The sequence below is a fragment of the Lolium rigidum genome, chromosome 1 (genome assembly GCF_022539505.1).
Source record: "Lolium rigidum isolate FL_2022 chromosome 1, APGP_CSIRO_Lrig_0.1, whole genome shotgun sequence".
NCBI lineage: Eukaryota > Viridiplantae > Streptophyta > Magnoliopsida > Poales > Poaceae > Lolium > Lolium rigidum.
In genome coordinates this window covers 183,873,226-183,884,676 of record NC_061508.1, presented here as the reverse complement: position 1 = coordinate 183,884,676, position 11,451 = coordinate 183,873,226, and positions in this window count along the sequence as shown.

The window sequence follows — 11,451 nt, the reverse complement described above, 5'->3', positions numbered from 1 at the left end:
ACGGTGAAGGTGTTCGACGGAACAATGTGCAGGAGGTACTACTACTCGGACGACGAAGATACCGACGATGAAAGCGACGACGACGTGAAGCCATGCATCCATCCCCTTTAGATAATTAAGGGGATTATGACCAAGAATATATATGTAGCTTCATATGCATCGATTTAGAGATCTAGCTATTTTCTATATATTATGCATGTAAAAAATAATATCGCATTTCCACTATTATTAGAGCACCACATCCTCCAAACGATGCCGATGCCGATGCCGATATCGGCATGGTCGAAACGGCTATGCTCGCCGCCACTTGCTAGGTCAACGTCGGGATGCACAATGTTTAGCATAAGAGTCACTTTAGATTAAGCTGCGAAAATGGGCTGAGGCGACCCCTACGGAGCGGCTCTATATTATATTCTCTAAATAAAATAGACGACCACAGCGGTCATTGGCTGCGGAGGCCCCACGGAGCGGCAATATATAATTTTCTATAAATAAATAGACGACCCACTGGTCATTGGCTGCGGCAGCCCCATAGAGCGGCCCCATTTGTCATTGGCAGCACCGCGTATACAATCAGGAAATAAAACGGCCCACGCGTCAGCGGTAGATGGATCCACCCGTCAGCACGAGACGGTCAGCGAGGAATGATACGTCTCCAACGTATCGATAATTTCTTGTGTTCCATGCCACATTATTGATGTTATCTACATGTTTTATGCACACTTTATGTCATATTCGTGCATTTTCTGGAACTAACCTATTAACAAGATGCCGAAGTGCCGATTGCTGTTTTCTGCTGTTTTTGGTTTCGAAATCCTAGTAAAGAAATATTCTCGGAATTGGACGAAATAAAAGCCCGAGAGGCCTATTTTCTCACGAAGCTTCCGGAAGACCGAAGACGAGACGAAGAGGGGCCACGGGGAGCCAAACCCTAGGGCGGCGCGGCCCTCCCCTTGGCCGCGCGGCCCCGTGGTGTGGGCCCCCGTGCCGCCTCTTGACTTGCCCTTCCGCCTACAAATAGCCTCCGTGACGAAACCCCCGGTCACCGAGAGCCACGATACGGAAAACATTGCCGAGACGCCGTCGCCGCCGATCCCATCTCGGGGGATCCCGGAGATCGCCTCCGGCACCCTGCCGGAGAGGGGAATCATCTCCCGGAGGACTCTACACCGCCATGGTCGCCTCCGGAGTGATGAGTGAGTAGTCTACCCCTGGACTATGGGTCCATAGCAGTAGCTAGATGGTTGTCTTCTCCCCATTGTGCTATCATTGTCGGATCTTGTGAGCTGCCTATCATGATCAAGATCATCTATATGTAATTCTATATGTTGCGTTTGTTGGGATCCGATGAATAGAGAATACTTGTTATGTTGATTATCAAAGTTATGCTTATGTGTTGTTTATGATCTTGCATGCTCTCCGTTATTAGTAGATGCTCCGGCCAAGTAGATGCTTTTAACTCCAAGAGGGAGTACTTATGCTCGATAGTGGGTTCATGCCTGCATTGACACCCGGGACGAGTGACGAAAGTTCTAAGGTTGTGTTGTCTTGTTGCCACTAGGGATAAAACATTGATGCTATGTCTAAGGATGTAGTTGTTGATTACATTACGCACCATACTTAATGCAATTGTCCGTTGTTTAGCAACTTAATACTGGAGGGGTTCGGATGATAACCTGAAGGTGGACTTTTTAGGCATAGATGCAGTTGGATGGCGGTCTATGTACTTTGTCGTAATGCCCAATTAAATCTCACTATACTCATCATGATATGTATGTGCATGGTCATGCTCTCTTTATTTGTCAATTGCCCAAGCTGTAATTTGTTCACCCAACATGCTTGTTCGTCTTATGGGAGAGACACCTCTAGTGAACTGTGGACCCCGGTCCAATTCTCTTTACTGAAATACAATCTATCGCAATACTTGTTTTTACTGTTTTCTCTGCAAACAATCATCTTCCACACAATACGGTTAATCCTTTGTTACAGCAAGCCGGTGAGATTGACAACCTCACCGTTTCGTTGGGGCAAAGTAGCTTGGTTGTGTTGTGCAGGTTCCACGTTGGCGCCGGAATCTCTGGTGTTGCGCCGCACTACATCCCGCCGCCATCAACCTTCAACGTGCTTCTTGGCTCCTCCTGGTTCGATAAACCTTGGTTTCTTTCCGAGGGAAAACTTGCTGCTGTGCGCATCATACCTTCCTCTTGGGGTTGCCCAACGAACGTGTGAAATACACGCCATCAAGCTCTTTTTCCGGCGCCGTTCGTGGGGAGATCAAGACACGCTGCAAGGGAGTCTCCACTTCTCAATCTCTTTACTTTGTTTTTGTCTTGCTTTATTTTATTTACTACTTTGTTTGCTGCACTAAATCAAAATACAAAAAAATTAGTTGCTAGTTTTATTTTATTTACTGTCTTGTTTGCTATATCAAAAACACAAAAAAATTTAGTTTACTTGCATTTACTTTATCTAGTTTGCTTTATTTACTATTGCTAAAATGGCCAACCCTGAAAATACTAAGTTGTGTGACTTCACTAGCACAAATAATAATGATTTCTTATGCACACCTATTGCTCCACCTGCTACTACAGCAGAATTCTTTGAAATTAAACCTGCTTTACTGAATCTTGTCATGAACCATCAATTTTCTGGTGTTAGTTCTGATGATGCTGCTGCCCATCTCAATAATTTTGTTGAACTATGTGAAATGCAAAAATATAAAGATGTAGATGGTGATATTATTAAACTAAAATTGTTCCCTTTCTCATTAAGAGGAAGAGCTAAAGATTGGCTGCTATCTCTGCCTAAGAATAGTATTGATTCATGGACTAAATGCAAGGATGCTTTTATTGGTAGATATTATCCCCCTGCTAAAATTATATCTTTGAGGAGTAGCATAATGAATTTTAAACAATTAGATACTGAACATGTTGCTCAAGCTTGGGAAAGAATGAAATCTCTGGTTAAAAATTGCCCAACCCATGGATCGACTACTTGGATGATCATCCAAACCTTCTATGCGGGACTAAATTTTTCTTCGCGGAATTTATTGGATTCAGCTGCTGGAGGTACCTTTATGTCCATCACTCTTGGTGAAGCAACAAAGCTTCTTGATAATATGATGATCAACTACTCTGAATGGCACACGGAAAGAGCTCCACAAGGTAAGAAGGTAAATTACTGTTGAAGAATCCTCTTCCTTGAATGATAAGGTTGATGCTATTATGTCTATGCTTGCGAATGATAGGACTAATGTTGATCCTAATAATGTTCCGTTAGCTTCATTGGTTGCACAAGAAGAACATGTTGATGTAAACTTCATTAAAAATAGTAATTTCAACAACAATGCTTATCGGAACAATTCTAGTAATAACTATAGGCCATATCCTTATAATAATGGTAACGGTTATGCTAATTCTTATGGGAATTCTTACAACAATAATAGGAATTCACCCCCTGGACTTGAAGCCATGCTTAAAGAATTTATTAGTACACAAACTGCCTTTAACAAATCTGTTGAGGAAAAGCTCAATAAAATTGATATTCTTGTTTCTAGAGTTGATAGTCTTGCCTCTGATGTTGATCTTTTGAAATCAAAAGTTATGCCTAATAAGGATATTGAAAATAAAATTGTTACTACAGCAAATGCCATTCAAGTTAGAATTAATGAGAATATAAGATTAATGGTTGAACTGCGTGCTAGGTGGGATAGAGAAGAAAATGAAAAACTAGCTAAAGAGAAGAATATAGCTAAAGTTTGGACTATTACCACCACTAGTAATGCTAATGCTACACATGTTGCTGCACCTCCTACTCATACTAATAAAAGAATTGGTGTTAGCAATGTTTCCACTTCTAATGCAAAGCGCGAAAAGCTACTGAAGCTGCTAAAACTTCTGAAACCGCACTGCGATAAAGCTGCTGAAATTTTTTCCAACATTGGGGATGATGATCCCATTGCTTTAGATTATAATGGTTTGAATTTTGATGATTGCCACATCTCTGAAGTTATAAAGTTCTTGCAAAAACTTGCTAAAAGTCCTAATGCTAGTGCTATAAATTTGGCTTTCACGCATCATATTACAAATGCTCTCATAAAAGCTAGAGAAGAGAAACTAGAGCGCGAAGCCTCTATTCCTAAAAAGCTAGAAGATGGTTGGGAGCCCATCATTAAGATGAAGGTTAAATATTTTGATTGTAATGCTTTATGTGATCTTGGTGCAAGTATTTCTGTTATGCCGAAGAAAATTTATAATATGCTTGACTTCCCACCGCTGAAAAATTGTTATTTGGATGTTAATCTTGCTGATCATTCTACAAAGAAACCTTTGGGTAAAGTTGATAATGTTCGCATTACCGTTAACAATAATCTTGTTCCCGTTGATTTTGTTGTCTTGTATATTGAATGCAATGCATCTTGTCCAATTATATTGGGAAGACCTTTTCTTCGAACTGTTGGTGCTATTATTGATATGAGGGAAGGAAATATAAAATATCAATTTCCTCTCAAGAAAGGTATGGAACACTTCCCTAGAAATAGAATGAAGGTACCTTATGATTCTATTATTAGAACAAATTATGATGTTGATGCTTCATCTCTCGATGTTACTTGATACACACTTTCGCGCCTAGCTGAAAGGCGTTAAAGAAAAGCGCTTATGGGAGATAACCCATGTTTTTACCTACAGTACTTTGTTTTTATTTTGTGTCTTGGAAGTTGTTTACTACTGTAGAAACCTCTCCTTATCTTAGTTTTGAGTTTTGTTGTGCCAAGTTAAGCCGTTGATAGAAAAGTAAGTACTAGATTTGGATTACTGCGCAGTTCCAGATTTCTTTGCTGTCACGAATCTGAGCCCACTGCCCTGCAGGAAGCTCAGAAAATTATGCCAATTTACGTGCATGATCCTCAGATATGTACGCAACTTTCATTCAATTTGAGCATTTTCATTTGAGCAAGTCTGGTGCCATTTTAAAATTCGTCAATACGAACTGTTCTGTTTTGACAGATTCTGCCTTTTATTTCGCATTGCCTCTTTCGCTATGTTGGATGAATTTCTTTGATCCACTAATGTCCAGTAGCATTATGCAATGTCCAGAAGTGTTAAAAATGATTGTGTCACCTCTGAATATGTCAATTTATATTGTGCACTAACCCTCTAATGAGTTGTTTCGAGTTTGGTGTGGAGGAAGTTTTCAAGGATCAAGAGAGGAGTATGATGCAACATGATCAAGGAGAGTGAAAGCTCTAAGCTTGGGGATGCACCCGGTGGTTCACCCCTGCATATATCAAGAAGACTCAAGCGTCTAAGCTTGGGGATGCCCAAGGCATCCCCTTCTTCATCAACAAATTATCAGGTTCCTCCCCCGAAACTACATTTTTATTCGGCCACATCTTATGTGCTTTTTCTTGGAGCGTCGGTTTGTTTTTATTTTTGTTTTGTTTGAATAAAATGGATCCTAGCATTCACTTTATGGGAGAGATACACACTCCGCTGTAGCATATGGACAAATATGTCCTTGGTTTCTACTCATAGTATTCATGGCGAAGTTTCTCCTTCGTTAAATTGTTATATGGTTGGAATTGGAAAATGATACATGTAGTAATTGCTATAAATGTTTTGGGTAATGTGATACTTGGCAATTGTTGTGCTCATGTTTAAGCTCTTGCATCATATGCTTTGCACCCATTAATGAAGAAATACATAGAGCATGCTAAAATTTGGTTTGCATATTTGGTTTCTCTAAGGTCTAGATAATTTCTAGTTTTGAGTTTGAACAACAAGGAAGACGGTGTAGAGTCTTATAATGTTTACAATATGTCTTTTATGTGAGTTTTTCTGTACCGTTCATCCTTGTGTTTGTTTCAAATAACCTTGCTAGCCTAAACCTTGTATCGAGAGGGAATACTTCTCATGCATCCAAAATACTAGAGCCAACCACTATGCCATTTGTGTCCACCATACCTACCTACTACATGGTATTTTCCCGCCATTCCAAAGTAAATTGCTTGAGTGCTACCTTTAAAATTCCATCATTCACCTTTGCAATATATAGCTCATGGGACAAATAGCTTAAAAACTATTGTGGTATTGAATATGTAATTATGCACTTTATCTCTTATTAAGTTGCTTGTTGTGCGATAACCATGTTTACTGGGGAACGCCATCAACTCATTGTTGAATTTCATGTGAGTTGCTATGCATGTTCGTCTTGTCTGAAGTAGGGGCGATCTACACTGAGTTGAATGGTTTGAGCATGCATATTGTGAGAGAAGAACATTGGGCCGCTAACTAAAGCCATGATTCATGGTGGAAGTTTCAGTTTTGGAAAAAAATCCTCAAATCTCTAATGAGAAAAGAATTAATTGTTGTCAAATGCTTAAAGCATTAAAAGAGGAGTCCATTATCTCGTTGTCTATGTTGTCCCGGTATGGATGTCTAAGTTGAGAATAATCAAAAGCGAGAAATCCAAATGCGAGCTTTCTCCTTAGACCTTTGTACAGCGGCATAGAGGTACCCCTTTGTGAAACTTGGTTAAAGCATATGTATTGCGGTGATAATCCGGGTAGTCCAAGCTAATTAGGACAAGGTGCGAGCACTATTAGTACACTATGCATGAGGCTTGCAACTTATAAGATATAATTTACATGATGCATATGCTTTATTACTACCGTTGACAAAATTGTTTCATGTTTTCAAAATCAAAGCTCTAGCACAAATATAGCAATCGATGCTTTTCCTCTATGAGGACCATTCTTTTACTTTCAATGTTGAGTCAGTTCACCTATTTCTCTCCACCTCAAGAAGCAAACACTTGTGTGAACTGTGCATTGATTCTTACATACTTGCTTATTGCACTTATTATATTACTCTATGTTGACAATATCCATGAGATATACATGTTACAAGTTGAAAGCAACCGCTGAAACTTAATCTTCTTTTGTGTTGCTTCAATACCTTTACTTTGAATTATTGCTTTATGAGTTAACTCTTATGCAAGACTTATTGATGCTTGTCTTGAAGTGCTATTCATGAAAAGTCTTTGCTTTATGATTCACTTGTTTACTCATGTCATCACCATTGTTTTGATCGCTGCATTCTCTACATATGCTTTACAAATAGTATGATCAAGTTTATGATGGCATGTCACTCCGAAATTATCTTTGTTATCGTTTTACTCGCTCGGGACGAGCAGAACTAAGCTTAGGGATGCTGATACGTCTCCAACGTATCGATAATTTCTTGTGTTCCATGCCACATTATTGATGTTATCTACATGTTTTATGCACACTTTATGTCATATTCGTGCATTTTCCGGAACTAACCTATTAACAAGATGCCGAAGTGCCGCTTGTTGTTTTCTCGCTGTTTTGGTTTCGAAATCCTAGTAAAGAAATATTCTCGGAATTGGACGAAATAAAAGCCCGGAGGCCTATTTTCTCACGAAGCTTCCGAAGACCGAAGACGAGACGAAGAGGGGCCACGGGGAGCCAAACCCTAGGCGGCGCGGCCCCCCCCCTTGGCCGCGCGGCCCTGTGGTGTGGGCCCCCCGTGCCGCCTCTTGACTTGCCCTTCCGCCTACAAATAGCCTCCGTGACGAAACCCCCAGTACCGAGAGCCACGATACGGAAAACATTACTGAGACGCCGTCGCCGCCGATCCCATCTCGGGGGATCCTCGGAGATCGCCTCCGGCACCTCCGCCGGAGAGGGGAATCATCTCCCGGAGGACTCTACACCGCCATGGTCGCCTCCGGAGTGATGAGTGAGTAGTCTACCCCTGGACTATGGGTCCATAGCAGTAGCTAGATGGTTGTCTTCTCCCCATTGTGCTATCATTGTCGGATCTTGTGAGCTGCCTATCATGATCAAGATCATCTATATGTAATTCTATATGTTGCGTTTGTTGGGATCCGATGAATAGAGAATACTTGTTATGTTGATTATCAAAGTTATGCTTATGTGTTGTTTATGATCTTGCATGCTCTCCGTTATTAGTAGATGCTCTGGCCAAGTAGATGCTTTTAACTCCAAGAGGGAGTACTTATGCTCGATAGTGGGTTCATGCCCGCATTGACACCCGGGACAGTGACAGAAAGTTCTAAGGTTGTGTTGTGCCGTTGCCACTAGGGATAAAACATTGATGCTATGTCTAAGGATGTAGTTATTGATTACATTACGCACCATACTTAATGCAATTGTCTGTTGTTTTGCAACTTAATACCGGAAGGGTTCGGATGATAACCCGAAGGTGGACTTTTTAGGCATAGATGCGGTTGGATGGCGGTCTATGTACTTTGTCGTAATGCCCAATTAAATCTCACTATACTCATCATGATATGTATGTGCATGGTCATGCTCTCTTTATTTGTCAATTGCCCAACTCGTAATTTGTTCACCCAACATGCTGTTCGTCTTATGGGAGAGACACCTCTAGTGAACTCGTGGACCCCGGTCCAATTCTCTTTACTGAAATACAATCTACCGCAATACTTGTTTTTACTGTTTTCTCTGCAAACAATCATCTTCCACACAATACGGTTAATCCTTTGTTATAGCAAGCCGGTGAGATTGACAACCTCACCGTTTCGTTGGGGCAAAGTAGCTTGGTTGTGTTGTGCAGGTTCCACGTTGGCGCCGGAATCTCCGGTGTTGCGCCGCACTACATCCCGCCGCCATCAACCTTCAACGTGCTTCTTGGCTCCTCCTGGTTCGATAAACCTTGGTTTCTTTCTGAGGGAAAACTTGCTGCTGTGCGCATCATACCTTCCTCTTGGGGTTGCCCAACGAACGTGTGAAATACACGCCATCAAGGAACTGACCTCACGGTAACGGTAAGGCCTCTGACCTGACGGCAACCCGCGTCTTCGAGGGGTTTCAAACTAGAGGGAGGGGAAAACTGAGGAAAAACTAACGAGCTGGGGAAAACTGAGTACAACTAACGAAGCAGGGGCACGAAAATAGAAATCCCATAATTAAATGGTTCGCACTTACTCGATGTACGGCTTCACTTCGACCATGGTGTTTAAGACATACGAGTGGATCAAGGTCCGCTCATGTAGGTCCGTTCTGTACGGCTTCGAGCCACTTGACTTGCCACCAAGCCCCACGAAGATGCTAAGCTTGGGTACTTCTTCATTGTTGGCGGCATTGTAACGGAGGACCGGGTTGTGCTTTGTGGGAATGTTGGGATCATAGTGCTTAGTGGTGAAGTTTGCCACCTCCACGTTCGAGGACTCGCCTCGGCTATGGATGCTTCGATCTTGCATTTATTGCTAGTCATTTGACGAAGCTTTTGTGTTTCTCTCTCGGGACCAAACCGCCAACGGCCCCAACTCGGCCCCCTTTAAGCACTCCTCCGCGAGGTGCAGGATCATGTGTTGCATCGGATTAAAAACCCCGGAGGAAAGATCTTCTCCGTATCGCAAAGCAACTCGGGTGCCTCTTCATCCAGCCTTCTCAATCACTTTAGTGTCTAACTCCCTAGCACAAATCGCGGAAGAAAAACTCAACCTCGCTAGCACTCGCCAAGTCTTCTCGTGGACATAGCCTCGAATCATCACCGGCATTATCCGCTCAAGCCATATGTGGTAGTCATGACTCTTCAGTCCTTGTACTCGCATAGCGTTTCAATGTTCGTGCCCTCATCCAGCTTGGTTGCGAACCCATCGGGGAAAACAAGGAGTCCTTCATCCATTGGAAGACCTCCCTTTTTGGGCCTTTGTGAGGCAGAACGGAGCGTGTGGCTTAGTCCAAGTTTTTTTGGCACCATTAGGTGGCTGCATGTTCAACTCCGGCCTATCACACCACATTTCTTGATCAATTCGACCTTTATGTTATCCTTCGTCTTCTCAGTGTCCACAATCGTGCTCCAAATGGCTTCACCGATATTCTTCTCTGTGCATTACATCAATGTTATGCGGGAGCTCGAGAAACTCAAAGTAAGGGAGCTTCCATAAGCACGGCTTGTGAGTCCATTGGTGTGTCTCCCCATATCCTAAGAAACCATTCCCATCGGGGCTAGGCTGAAGAGCATCTAACTCGGCCTTGATTTCCGTTCCGGTCTTCGGAATTGGCTTCGGGCCACGGACAACACGGCCTTTCTTGAAACTCTTTACATCACTCCCGTATGCATGCCTCCGCTCAAGGAACTCGTCGAGCTTCATCAAAGCATGAATACTTGCCTCCCTTGTTTAGCCGTAAGAAAGTCACGGCTCGTCCGCACTCGTGGGCAAGGCCACTTCCCATGTGTACACCACCCGCGGAACAAAGCACGTGCCGGCAGGTCATGCAGGGACGTGTGGTACCACACATACATATCGAAGTACTCCTTCTTTGATGCGTCATATGTTCGGATCCCGCGACCTTCCCGAGCCACGAACCAAGTCATCCACCAGCGGTTCCGGTACACATTCATGTTCTTGCCCGGTATTTGGGCCCCGGGATTATCATCGACACAAACATGTTCTCTCGATCTCATGCGTACGCCGGGGGGAGGTTCATGGGAATAACAAACACCGGCCAACAACCGTATACCGCAGCCGACATACCATATGGATTGAACCCATCGGCTGATATCGCAACCGCTACGCTCCTCGGTCACCTGCTTTCAATGGAAATTTCTTCACAAAGTTCTTCCATGCAGCACCATCCGACGGATGTATCATCTTGTCGGTGTATCTCGTTTCCTTCCACGGCCCACCTCATCTCGCCGGCAGCATCCTCGGTCATGAAGAGCCGCTGGATCATCGGTAGAACCGGAAGATAGCGGAGGATATTCTTGGCAACCGTGGTCTCGCCTCTTCCGACCATCACCATTGCGGTCTACCTCAAAGTACCTAGAGGAATTGCATTTGATGCAATAATTTGTGTCGCCGTGCTCCTCTCCGAATAGCATGCATCCCTTTGGACAAGCGTGTATCTCGCCGAGATGACATCTTAAGGTCACCGAGCAATTTGGTCGAATAGTAGAAGTTTTGCGGCAAGAGGTGCCCTTTCGGCAGAAGGCTGCCTACGATGACCGTAAGTTCATCGAACCCATCTCTCGCACAAGTTCCTATGGCACTTCAAGGCCATAAGGCGAGCGATGGCATCTAGTTGGGTAACCTCTCGTATTTTCATGTAGGGGTTTCTGCGAAGCAAACAGAGCCTCATAATACTCCTTTGTGTTTTCCTCCGGGTCCTCACTTGTCTCCGCATCCCGAGGTGTCTCCACCTCTACATGAGAGCTTTCAGGCACATTACCATTAGCCAAGTTTTCTAAGCACCTATCAAAACCAGTGTCATATTCCCCCCTAGGTTGAATCTGCCGCACCTCCTTCCTAGCACGTTTCTTTGCCTTTTCTCCATGGTAAGTCCAAATCCCGTAGGACGGTGTGAACCCAAACTTGATCAGGTGTATACTCATAGTTTCCTTGTCCCGTGCCTTTCGGTTAGCGCACTTACTACAAGGG